Genomic DNA, 13,299 nt, shown 5'->3' on the forward strand with positions numbered 1-13,299 from the left:
ATCTGACTAAATCATCAAACCAGTTTGAATTAAGTCATCAGTTTGAGTCCCTGAGAGTAGCTGGTCAGTACCTGGTGGGCGGTTTTGTTTGGTTGTCTGTTTCTTAAGTCCAGGACTGGAGAAGGAGGTCAGTACCTGGTTTGTGCTGCACGCCATGGGGGCAGAGTGCCCTTCTTCCTTTCTCACAGGCAATGACCCCAACTGCCCAGGACCCCAACAACGGGAGCAGGTAAGAAGTGCAGCTTCCAGGTTAAAAATCAGTTCACCTGTGGTCAGCTGTGTCCAGGCATCCAGGTTAAAAATCAGTTCACCTACGGTCAGCTGCGTCCAGGTTAAAAATGAGTCGCCTGTGGTCAACTGTGGGAGATAGGAAGCTGTCATGCCTATTGCAGCTTCCCTCAAAGGTACTTTGAGCAATGAAAATACATTCTCATTTATTTGCTGTGGAACAATGCAAAGCCTTCCCCCAAAAAAGAAATGAAACCTGGAGAATGTGTGACTGAACTCTAGTAGGAGAAAAGGACACAAGTCTAGAAATCTCAAGTGTCTTCAAACTGTTATTATTTGTATGGACTTGTGACTCCAGCAGACAACTTTTACTATCTTAAACAAGGTCATCTGAAAATCATTTGAAGATTGTTACCAAATTCCTTCGTAAATATTTTCTACAAGCATAAATGTCAACCAGAAATTTCAGATAAGGTACTATTTCTCCTGTGTGAATTCTTTGTATTTAAAATTCATCTCATATACATAGGTTTTAAAACACGTTTTTAAATTTTCAGAGCTCATTTCATGCTGAACATGTTAAGTGCTAGGATATTCTTACTTCGTCTTCCGAGTTTAGGATCTGTGCGGGGGTGAGGGGGGTATCTGTAGAAAGCATAATTTTGATTGTTATCCACCAATTGGAAGAAATCACTACTTTAATCCCTTTTACCTTCCAAGCGTACATGGTCCCAAATTTGTCAGTCTTAGAATTTCTTGAAACAATGCAATTAAACTGCAACATATTTCCTAACATTCTTAATTAAGACAGTGACTGAAAAATGTAGATTAACAGAAGTTACTGTTTTTATCAACATATTTTCTCTCTCTTTCCCGCCACCATCACATCCCCCTCCCCCCACCCCTTTTTGCTTTAAATGTCTGATGTCAGTTTCATCCACATGTACATTATGCACATGGCACTGAAGAAACAAAGTAAAAAATTCTCTTTTAATTCTGAGCTGCATGCCCAGCGCCACATGCACTGTCTGTTACATGTCGCTTCTTATGAGGTTCATGCTGGGAAGTTTCTTTTTAAAGGCGAAGTGTTTCTGAAGGAAAGAGTTCAGGTTGGGCAGATTGTGTTAGAAAAATCTTACTGTCTCCGAGTGGAATTAATATACTGATTATTCTGTGCAGGCTCAAACTGGCAGCGTGTGCAAAAGTTCAAGAGTGTCTGGGAATTGAAATATGGAGGGGAAAGCGGGAGAGTGAGCAGAGACAAAGAATTGGAAGTAGGGCTCAGAAGTGAAACTAAACGGTAACTTTGTAAAGAGGGGAAGGGAATTCAAGTATGAACAACTGTCATGAAGCAGTACTGACTGAAAATATTTTTATGGATTCAGGAAGCCCCATTTTCCATGGCACTTTTTAGGAGTGGTCTTAAAAATGAGTTTGGTTATTGGAGAAGAGTTGACGGGGGCGGTGGGAGGGGGGCAGAAATACTTCTCTGAGTTCTGAAGGTCCTTGCCAGTTTCAATTAAGTCACATGAGAAGCTTAATCACTAACATAGAAAAGTAAACGGGTTGCAGTATTTCTTTGACCTGTTAGCCAAGATTTTTTTTTTCCTGTTTATTAAAATTTGAGTCCTCCATGATCACTGACAAACAATGATTCATTTGTTTACAAATAAGGAATTAAAAGGTAAGAAAAGCAAATGCAATCACGCAGCACCTTTCCCATCGCGGGGAAATCAACCTTTTTACTCATTGCCTCTCAGGGGAAAGAACTTGGGACGTGAGCATGGAGTTAATGAAGCTTTCACCCATCTCCTCCTCTCAACCGTCATCCCGGTTTAATCCTCTCCTTCTGCCAAAGTCCAGAGGCCCTGCGAGCCCCCGCGGAGTCGCCTGAGCCAGATGCTCCGCACCCAGCCTCCCCAAGCCCCGGCCGGCTGTCCTCCAGGTGCGGGCTCCGGGCCCTCTCGCGCGGCTTCGCTGCTCGGCGGAGCCCGGGCCTAGTATCCAGAGGCGAAGCAATCGGGAGGTCTGGGTGGGCAGGGAGGCCGAGAGGACCATGCACCGCCCGGCGGCGCTGAGACCTGGCTGCCTAGGCCACCCTGCCCGGCGAGGGAGAGGGAGATCTCCTGCCTGGAGCGCTCTGCGGTGGCCCGAGAGCAGGTGCTGGCGTACGGGAGGCGCACGTGGAGCCCTGCGGTCTGTTCCACCTGCAGAGGCACAATTGCCCAGTGTGGGGTGGAAGGCGGGCTGGGAGCTCCCGGGATGCGGTGTGGCAGCGGAGGGCTCGGCTAGATGCGCTCCTCGGACTGGCTAAGTAAGGGAGGAGGCTCCTCCTGAGCGTGCACAGCCGCTCCTAACTCCCTCAACGGAGTTTCACTCAACTCCGAGACTGAAGCATTTTATTGGCAGCATTTAGAATGGGGGAAAAATCTACCTTCTGTTTAGCAGTTGCTCTTTTCTGAAGCAGAAAATATCTCTAGGGATGACTTAGTAATAGGGGACCCCATTGCCATGTGGGTCAGGGATTGGGAGAATGTCCGGATCCTGCCAATGCACCTCTGTAAAAGGTGGCATTCAGCCTGGGAGGAGAGGAGCTGGCAGGGCAGGCCGCCCCCAGACACACACAGGCCCTGAGCTCTGCCTGCAGCCCCTCCCAGACACGCACAGGCCCTAAGCCCTGTCCTAGAGTCCCTCTCCTGTTGTCATTTGCTATCAGGGCAGTTCTGCCACTAACCCTTGCTTCTCCCAACACAACCAAGAGACAGGCATATAGCAGTGAATACTGTCTGGATGATTTCGCATGTCTGGGTCTGGGGTCTTTCTATTGCCTGCAGGGGTTTCCTAGTCTACCCAGCAGGCGCTCACCAGGAGTGGGGGCTGTGACTGGGACCCATGGCCTGTGCTGTGAGGGGTGAGGGGCCACTGTGTACTGTCACCGGGAGCAGCCCCGAAGAAGGCCCCTGCTCCCGCTTCCTTCCGGCGGCTCTTCCTCAGGAAATCTTAATGTGGGAAGGATGTGTGTGGGACTCCATAAGCAACACTAACCCAGTCCTGGGGAGAGACAAAGCTCTTGCCCTCTATCAGACCATCCTCGGAGATCTCTGGGGCCTCTGAGTTGAATCCCAGGCCTTCCCCTGCTTTCGCGAGGACGCGAGGCTTGTGCACATAGTGGGTTTCTGATTGGAACACCTAAAAGTTGATTGATGACAGAGAGATGGTGCTAAACTGGCATATTCCAATCTTGGTATTTGTTCTTTGTCACCTTCCTCAAGGCTCAAGGTGCTTTTTGGGCTAAAATGGGGCATTCTGTGAATGTGTGCTACTTTTGAAAAATAGAGGAAGGAGTGTTGGAAGCCTAGACTGGTTCTCTTGCCACTCCTCAAAAAGCAAAATTTTGCAGCCCAAATATTAAAAATTGACTCCGCATATTCCTTCTCCCCCACAGTGGCACACAACTGGGCAGGCTCCATCTCGTCTGCTGCTGGAGCCCACTAGAAACCAAATGAGCCCTCCAGCAGGCCTAATCACTCTGATCTGTCATGGACCTTCTAGCTGGAAGAGTTATGCCATCATATTATCCCAACACTCATCACTGTGTGGAGGACCCCCTTTTACTAAATGATTTATTGCTCTTTGCAGAATTCCTTTGGCTGCAGATTTTATTTCTGAGTCACTGTGTTCAGCTCAATTGGTCGCCTTCAGTTACCGTGGCAACCAGCAGATGGGGTTCTTTGACAAGGGTCAGCGGGGAGGCTGCCTTGGTTTAGACAGAAGAGGAGCTAAATAAAAAGCTTTCAGCATTGACAGTTCTGTAGTGGATGGCCAGGAGTTGTTATCAGATTACTTGCATTAAAACCTAATTAAGATGTGTGCCAATAAGTGAGCTGTAGTGATTGAATCTGGTTACTTAGCTGCCGTGGGCCCAATCTTATTCCATCACACCTCTGTGGCTAGTTTGACTATCCCAAGAATGGTCAGATATGAAGGAAATTGAGGAAGACCTCACCACAGTGTGGAACGTGACATACTCTGGGACCACAACAGGAGGGTTTTAGTCTCTGGGAGCACCAGGAAGACCCCATTCAAACAGAAACTTCCTGAAAACACAGCAGTGTGTCCCCTAAACCCAAGATGGCAATTGAACAGGACCTCCATGCGTCTGATAGTTCCATGTCTTCCGTTAAGACTATTGGTAATTTAATTGCAAATAGCATTCAACAAAATAAAACTGGCCTGTAATCATTCTGGGTTAAAGAAGTCTAAATAGAGACATGCCAACTAAGTATGAAGGATCTTTTCTGGAGTGGGAAGAAAGGAACATTATTGGGCCAGTCAACAAGATTAGAATCCAATTCAGTAGGTTGGATGAAACTATTAGGTCAATATAAAATTGACTGTAGTTGTTAATATACTGTGGTTCTCTAAGAGAATACCTTTATCCTTAGGAAATACACACTGTAGCATATAAGATAAAAGGGCAATGGTGCATGCAGCTTACTGTCAACTGGTTCTGTACACACACACACACACACACACACACACGGAGAGAAGGGAGAGCATAATAAATCAGATGGGGCAAAACTATTACAATAGGTGAGTTTGGATAAAGGGTATGTTGGTATTCTCTAATATTCTTGCAACTTTTTATAAGTTTGACATTATTTCCAAATAAACCAGTTTTTAAGGACGGCTTTAGGGTGAGGTAGGGTATGGTGTGCATGGCAGTGTGGGTTTTCCTGCTGGTGCTTCTTTATGGCCTTGAGCTACATGCAGCATAGATATTACTCTGCAAAGATTCTGATTTTCAACCATTTCCATTCCTCTGTCCCATTTCCTTTGCACAGTGGGGCTATCCTCACCATGACTCTGTTCTTGCTTGAGACAAAGCTGATTAAGGTAACTCTTGCTTCAGGCAGATGGTCTTCTAGGTTCTTCAAAGTCTAAGATTCATAACGTGTCAACTGCTGTCACTCTTGTTTTATGGTGTCAGGATCCTTTATTCATGCTCAGTCTTCCAAAGGTGTTACAAACTCAGCCTTGGTTAGATAGCACTTGTATTTTAAGAAGGTTACAAGGTAGTGATACAACAGATCTAATGGACTTAAGATGAAACTCTGCCTCCTTTTTGGTAGAAGCACTGTTTTAAGAAGTGGGTCTTTGACGAGCTTCGGTGACATTGTCAGAGGCTTTAGGGTCCTGTCGGAGGCAGCAGTGCTGGAGCTTGAAGAGCTGAAAGTGTCCCCTTGGCCATGGGCCCATTCACTGGGTATTCACTGGGGGCCTCTGTGGCACTGTGGGTTTCCCACCATGGCCTTCCAAGCTTCTGGCCTTTTTTGCATCCTTCGTGCCAACACCAGTCTATGGATGAGATCAATTGTGTCTCAAAGTGTGGTTTCCAGAGTACGGTCCTCAAACGGTTACTGGTCTGGGATGAGGCAAGAACTGAAATTGCGTCAGAAATTTTCCAAGCAATCGAACACTGCATCTTCCTTTTTCTTGTACTCCACAAAACCATTAGACTGCAATAGATTGGAAATTTTAAAAGAATTAAAATCAAATCGGGTTCTCCTCACTGAGCTCACTGGAGAAGCCCTGGCCTAGAGATTTCTCTCTCCTCTGGCCCCCAGGCCTCGGAAAAGGAGCTGGTGTCAGCTGCTGCCCGGAAGATTGCCCCGCGTGTTCTGTCTCTCAGGGTCCTTCCCTGAAATTCTTATGTTTCACATGGAATAGAAGAACGTCGGGCCTTTCAAAGAAGGATTTTGAGATGCTGCAAAGCTCACTGGATTTGGAGTCAACAGATGTGGGCTGTAGTGCCAGATTTACTACAGACAGGCTGCCTGACCTCGGGCAAGTCACTTATACTTTCTTGGTTTCACCATAATGGGCTGAACTGAGTGTTCTCCAAGGTGCCTCTCAGCCCTAACATAATATGATTCTTTTGATGAGAAGAGCAGGATTTGATCTCCCCCATCACTTGGGGGCATCCCCAAGGAGCCCCCTGTTCTTCCTCTGCAGGCAGCCAAGGCTAATTAGGAATCTGAGAGAATGAGCCAGGAAAGGGGCAGTACAGGACATACATGCTCTTCATTGAAGGTGGTTACCCCATCCCGTACTGCACGATCCTCAGGAAAATTCCTCTATTGAAACCATTATCGAATAGGGTAGATTTAGGCAAAGGAAATTTAAACAGCAAACCAGCCACTAAAAGTGCCTTAATGTGACGCCTGTAATCCCAGCACTTTGGGAGGCTGAGGTGGGCTGGATCGCGAGGTTAAGAGATCGCACCTATCCTGGCCAACGTGGTGAAACCCCATCTCTACTAAAAATACAAAAAAAATTAGCTAAGCATGGTGCATGTCATGCCTGTAGTCCCAGCTACTTGGGAGGCTGAAGCAGAAGAATCATTTATTTGAACCCGGGAGGCAGAGGTTGCAGTGAGCCAAGATTGTGCCACTGCACTCCAGCCTGGCCACAGAGTGAGACTGTCTTAAAAAAAAAAAAAAAAAAAAAAGTGCCTTAATGTTCTGAGCGAGAATAATGGGCTAGAGCGTGTTCCGGAAGCCTCAGCACACTGCTTGTTCTCGCTGATAGGACCTCGTTCATGAGATGGAATTATGTAAAATGCCGCAGCAATGGTTAAGTGTTAGAATGAAGTAATACAACTTTACATTAACATGGTTTATTCACTAGAATTAATGACCTAGAGCAGTAATCGCGTTTTCAAAACTTCAGCTTGCTGACTAGGTGTATTGCTATGTAAATAGCTAGCGATATTTGAAGATAGGAACACAGTAAAATCTGTAAAGTAATAGGATTGTAGAAATATGGAGCTGGAAGAGAATGTAGTCATCTAGCCCCGAGGCTGGCAAACTTTAAAAGGTCAGGTAATAAATATTGTAGGCTCCATGGCCATATGGTCTCTGTCGCAGCTACTCGGCCGTTATGGTGCAAAAGCAGCCATAGACCAAACGTGAATGAATGGGCATGGCTGAGTTTCAATGAAAGTTTATTTAGGGGCACTGCAAGTTGAATTTCATGCAGTGTTCACATATTATACTCCTTTTGATTTTTAAAAAATCATTTTAAAATGTAAAAATCACTCTCAATTGGCAGATCATACAGAAACAGGCAGTGGCCTGCAGTCTGAAGTGTGCTGACCTCACTTCTAGTTTTCTCCTCTCATTTCACATGTGAGGAAACTGAGATTCAAAGTGATCACAGGATTTACTTAAGTTCTCATGACTGATGCCAGAGTATTTTAGGAGCAGACTAGGAGAGTTTTCATATAGACAGTTGGTTGTTTTGATGATGAAAATTGAAGCCACACAAAGATTATTCTCCAGAAGAACTCATTTTGTATGTGTGATTAATACTGTGAATTAGAATGTACCAGTAGTTCTCATGCTTGAGTATTCATCAGAGTCATCCAGGGGGCCTTACTAAAACGCATGCTGCTGGGCCCCACCCTCAGAGCTGATGGTTCAGAAGGTCTGGAGATTACTTATATTCTTAGTTTTACAAATGGAGAACCTGAGGTTGAGAGAGACATTCAGTTTCGGGCTTAAGGTAAAATAGCTAGCTTGTGATAGGGTTTTGAACCCATGTCCCCCATTTCCAAGTTCAGCACTCATAGGATTAGGATTAGAGCTACAGGTAATCATCAAGCAGAGAGGCAGGACTGGAGTTTTGTTTAGAGAGATCCTTCTAGTCTAGCTGTTGTGGGGAGTATGGATTACAGGGGGCCATGTGGAAGCACACAACTCTATGAGAAGGCTGTGCAGGAACCTGGATGTGAAGTGCTGGCAGCTGGACTTCAAGAGTGAAGGTCATGGAATGGATGGGTGGGATGGATGGGTGGATGGATGAGTGGGATGGATGGTGGGATGGATGGATGGATGGATGGTGGGATGGGTGGATGGATGGGATGTGTGGATGGATAGGTGGGATGGGTGAATGGGTGGGAAGGGTGGATGGATGGGATGGATGGTGGATGGTGGATGGATGGTGGATGGATGGTGGACGGATGGATGGTGGACGGATTAGTGGATGGATGGATGGATGGATGAGTGGATGGATGAATGGATGGATGGATGGATGGATGAATGGATGGTGGATGGTGGAAGGTGGATGGATGGATGGATGGGTGGTGGTGGTGGATGGATGGTGGACGGATGGATGGTGGATGGATGGATGGATGGACGGTGGATGGATGGATGGGTGGATGGATGGACGGTGGATGGATGGATGGGTAATGGATGGATGAGTGGGATGGATGAATGGGGTGGTGGATGGGTGGATGGATGGATGGTGAGATGGATGGAATGGATGAGTGGATGGATGGATGAGTGGATGGATGAGTGGATGGATGGATGGTGGATGGATGGATGGTGGATGGATGGATGGGGTGGATGGATGGATGGGGATGGATGGGGTGGGGTGGATGGATGGATGGATGGATGGATGGATGGATGGATGGATGGATGGACAGTGGATGGATGGATGGATGGAGGATGGAGGAAGGGTTTATCTTAGGGGAGACTGGATGGACATGGTGGCCGGCAGGATGGAGATGATTCCACCAAATGGGTGGCAGGGGAGAGGCCCGAGGCTGAGATCAAGTGCTCAGGATCCTTGTCCTCTCCACTTGGAGTCATGAGTGTAGATTTTAAAAATCATGCAGGCAGAACGTTTCCGGTCAGGAGGGTGCTGACCCCAGCCCTGGGTCACACCAGCATTTGAAGGTCTGATGGAGGAGGAAGAGGTGCCTGAGACGATGGGACCAAAGGGGAGTGAGAGACCAGGACAGAGTCTAAGAAGGAGAGTGATGAGTCACACTGTGGGCCTTACTCTGTGGCCTTGGTGGCTTAGGTAATCCTGGCTCTGCCTTACCTTGTGTGCGCTTAGGCAAACGATCGCTTCTCTGCACCTTGCTTCTCTCATGCATAAAATGCAGATGATAAATTAATGCGTAGTATTGTTATAAGGATTAAATTAGTTAAGGAATGTAAAATGCTTACAGTGTGGGCATTTAGTAAATGCCCAGTAAACATTAGAGGAGGCCGCTGGGAGGAGTAGAAAAGTGAGTGCATATTTTACAGTTCATGTATTTGCACCTTTGAAATCCATATGTTGTTTGAAAAATGTTCTTCATTTCCATGAGGAGGACGCCACTCCCAGGGAAATAGTCTAAGCACTTTGAGAACACTTATCTAAGAGAAAGGACAATCTTTGCTGTAGTCAGAGGGACCACAGGGAGGAGGCTCTGGTCTGAAAACATTTCAGAACAAAAGATTTTACCATTACCACCAAAACCAAAACCAAAACAAAACCCAAAACAACAACAACAACTAAAACCTTCCACTGTAGTCTGTAGATAGCTCCCAGGGGGAATTGTCCAGTGAAGCAAAAAACTCTCATTGAAAAACATATACGCATGAGGATACAGGCCCCCTCTGGGGAAGGAAGGGGCTGGCCTGGAGAAGAAATCCATTGGTAGTGGCCCTGTGGGGCTGGTGCTAGGTTCACAAGTGTTCATTTGGTTATTATACCTCATAACTTATTTATACATTGCATATATTTTGTATGTATCACATACAACATAAAAAAATTTAAATATATGTATTCACTTGCTTTCACAGTATTCATAGCAAATGAGTGTCTGAAGCATAGGACCAGAGCTGGCAGCTTGCACTGCTTCTGTTTTGCATAAGATATTTTCCCCAGCCCACTCAGCTCTATAAAGTTGTTTTGTATTTCACCACTTGCTCCATCTTATCTTGAAGCCTTGCATATTTTTTTAAATGCTGGTTCTGATCATGCTTGCAGGGTGTGGCTCAGAGGATCGCTGTTGGACCAATGGAGATCTGTCTGGGCCCAGCACACTTATGAGTCCCCTGTGATTTCATCAGCATCTGCCTTTAGAAACCTGGGCGTGTTTGTTCCCATGGTAACTGCTGCCCCTGACAGGCCCGAAATTCCTGGCGATGCTCTTGTGTGGAAGGGGAGCCCGTGATGCCCATTCTACCCCTGCATAGGGCAGCTGCTTTTCTCCACCAGGGTCCCCAGTCCTGCCCAGGCAGGGCTGGCAGTTGGACATCTGCAGATCCTGAAGGACATGGACCCTGTGCCTGAGACGGCCACACTAGCCTGGGTGCGGGCTCCCTCAAGTGTCCTTCCTCATGGACCTGCGGGCCCTACCCTGTGTTGTAAGGGCCGGGGAGCACGGGGGCTTCCTGGGAGGAGGACGGGCTTCCTGCCCCTGATGGGGCCTGGCCACAGCTCCCAGGGCTCCATGACAGCACAGTGAAGATACCAGCCACATCCTGGAGGCCCTGGATGCAATCCCTGCCTGTTGTAAAGATGAGATAAAGGCGGGGGGAAAGAAGGGTCTGAATTAGGGGTTGAGCTCTGAAATCTGGCGATTCTGTGTTTCCTGCCGCATGGAGGGTGTGTGGTTCGCAGGCCGCGGGGCGCTTCTGCCAGCGGGGGCTGGTGCCTAAACACACTCCGCAGACCCCATGATGGCAAAAGCCCCTCGCCCTGTTCATGACTTAATGCCTCCTAGAAGAAAAGGCTAAAACCAAGACACACAGAACAAGAAATTGCACCCTCAAAGCGACAGTTGCTCTGAGACTGGAACGCTGAAAGAGGTTTCCAGGCCCGTGGCGATGGTGATGGGGGTGAAGGTCGCAGGTGGAGGGCACGGGGCGGCGGCTGCGGAGCCGGGGGAGGAGGCGGCGGGTGCCCGGGTCTTCCTCGGAGCGCGCCCCCTGGGCTGGGCGGCTGTCCCTGCCTCCCACCGGCGCCCTGGTCCCCGCAGCAGCTTCCCAGCCGCCACCCCGCTGCCTCGTCCCTTTTCTCAGCAAACAGTGGTGCCCGCTACGTGGGGGATCCTGGAGGCTGCTGAGCACGAGCGCCCTCCTCGACCCGCCCCTGCTCCTGCCTCCACTCTTGCCTCGGGGGGAGGGTCTCAATCTTCTGCCTAAGGCGCCCTCCTCCCTCGGGAAGTCCGCTGTCCTCTGCCGTGAAGATTGCCCCTCTCTCCTCCAGGGCCTCCTCCCCAGCGGCTCCCACCCTCCGCACCCCATCTTGCGACCTCCCCGCCAGCCCAGCCCCTCACCAGAAGAGCCTCTCTCTTCCAGCCCCTGAAATCTGGCTTCTGCCCCAGCCAGGAGCCTGTGCAGGGCGCTTCGCCACCAGGTGGCATTTCCCACAAACCGGCCACTCCGCCCTGACCCCTCTCCTCCCTGGACCTCCATCTCCCAGTTTTCCTCCCTCTAGGATCCCACTCTCAGTGTCTTGCCAGATTCCTGTCCGCTGCCAGCCCTTGAATGCGGCGGTTCCTAAACCCCTATCCTGGGGCGAGCCCTGCCCTCTCACTGTAGAAGAGCTTCTCAGCCAGGGGGTCTTGTGGGCCGGATATCTGCATTTTTAACAAACTCCCCACACTGACAATCTGTGCCAACCCTTCCCAGGCAAATCTTGCCCCCACGTTCATGGCCTCGCCTCCCAGCAGGTTTGGCCCACTCCGCTAGAGCTCCAGCTCGGCCCTTCCTAAGCCCCAAGCTGCATAACTGCCTGGTGGGAGCGTGTTCCACAGGTACCTCGGACTCGCCCTGACCCCAGAACTTCTCTTCTACTCCAGGCCGGTCCCTCCTGCCATCCTCTGTCTGGTAAATGGCACTGCCATTGCCTGCAGGACGAAGTCCATACTTGTTTTTTTGGCTACAGAGTCCAGCGTCACCTCCCTCTGAGCAGCCTGCAGCCTCTGGTCCAGCCACACTGCACAGCTTGCAGTTTCCAGATAGGCAGTGGCCTTTGCACTGCCGGCCCCACGTGGGAAGGCCCCGCCCCTGGCCCTGGCCAGAACAGCACCCAATCATCCTTTCCCATCCCAGCTTGCCCGCTGAGTGACTTTGAATGAATAATTCGTGTTGCCTGTGCCTCTGTTTCCTCATCCTTAAAGTGGCATAATAATTCGTTCCTGCCTCATGGAATTGTGAATGCCAAACAGTAAGTCCAGTGCCTGACATAGTAAATGCTCAGCATATGATGATGATGAGCCACGTCTAAGCAGGCGCAAGCCCTCCCAGGCTTCTCATCTGCAATATTGGCCATTTCTCTTCATGCCTCAGTGTCCTGTTTGAGTTGAGCATGTTTTTTTACAAGTGAGTCTCCTCTATTGGCCAGGAACCGTCTGAGAGCCGGGAGCATTTGTCATTCTTGATGGACTCCCAGGACCTAAATTAGTACTTGACCCTTAAGAGGTGTTGGCTGGGTGCGGTGGCTCATGCCTGCCATCCCAGCACTTTGGGAGGCAGAAGTGGGCGGATCATGAGGTCAGGAGTTCGAGACCAGCCTGGCCAACATAGTGAAACCCCCGTCCCTACTAAAAATATAAAAATTAGACGGGTGTGGTGGCATGCACCTGTTGTCCCAGCTACTTGGGAGACTGAGGCAGGAGAATTGCTTGAACCCGGGAGGCAGAGGTTGCAGTGAGTCAAAATTATGCCACTGCACTCCAGCCTGGGTGACAGAGCCAGACTCCATCTCAAAACAAAACAAAACAAGGTGTTTACCAAGGGTTGGTTCATTTAGTGAATTAAGTGAGTTAACCACCATTAACAATGGTTAAGGACACCTGGGCACTGGCTGGATTTGACTCCAAGCTCTACCGATTACTTGTGTGACTTTGTGCAAGTTAATCAACATCTCAGCTTGTCTTCTCATCTGTAAAATGGGGATGATACTAGCATGTACCTCCCAGGACTGTAGTGAACTTTTAATTAAGATAATTATTGAATTTAATAGGTAGTTTATTGATTAATCAATTAAATTTACATAGGTAATTGTGGCGCAGTGAGCCCAGGGGCTCAGTAGGTGTTAGCAGTCATCAGAGGTGCTATTTGAAACTGTGGGTGGATGAAGAGGTGAACTCAGGACCACGAATATGAGAGAGCAGTAACCACCATAGAAAAGAAAAGAGAGCCTAAGTGTCTAGGACACCCCAAGCAATCTCTTCTGAATGACGGCAATGAGACATCCATTAACAGAGGGGTAGGCTGGTTTGTG

General features: G+C 48.6%; 1 protein-coding gene across 12 annotated transcripts in view; it reads left to right on the plus strand.

Moving 5' to 3' along the window:
• Window positions 1–13,299, plus strand: part of SDCCAG8 (serologically defined colon cancer antigen 8) — a 246,367-nt gene that overhangs the window by 218,532 nt on the left and 14,536 nt on the right. Inside the window, exons 17-18 of one of the 12 annotated variants that reach the window (XR_004181992.1) lie at window positions 1,989–2,173; window positions 3,674–6,716. The exons of 10 other annotated variants lie outside the window; for them this stretch is intronic. The gene's annotated coding sequence lies outside the window, so the exon portion shown is untranslated. Of the gene's footprint in view, window positions 1–1,988; window positions 2,174–3,673; window positions 6,717–13,299 lie in introns of those variants that run through there. One more of the 12 variants, XR_641442.4, reaches the window with a different exon arrangement.

Source organism: Papio anubis, chromosome 1, assembly GCF_008728515.1.
Source record: "Papio anubis isolate 15944 chromosome 1, Panubis1.0, whole genome shotgun sequence".
NCBI lineage: Eukaryota > Metazoa > Chordata > Mammalia > Primates > Cercopithecidae > Papio > Papio anubis.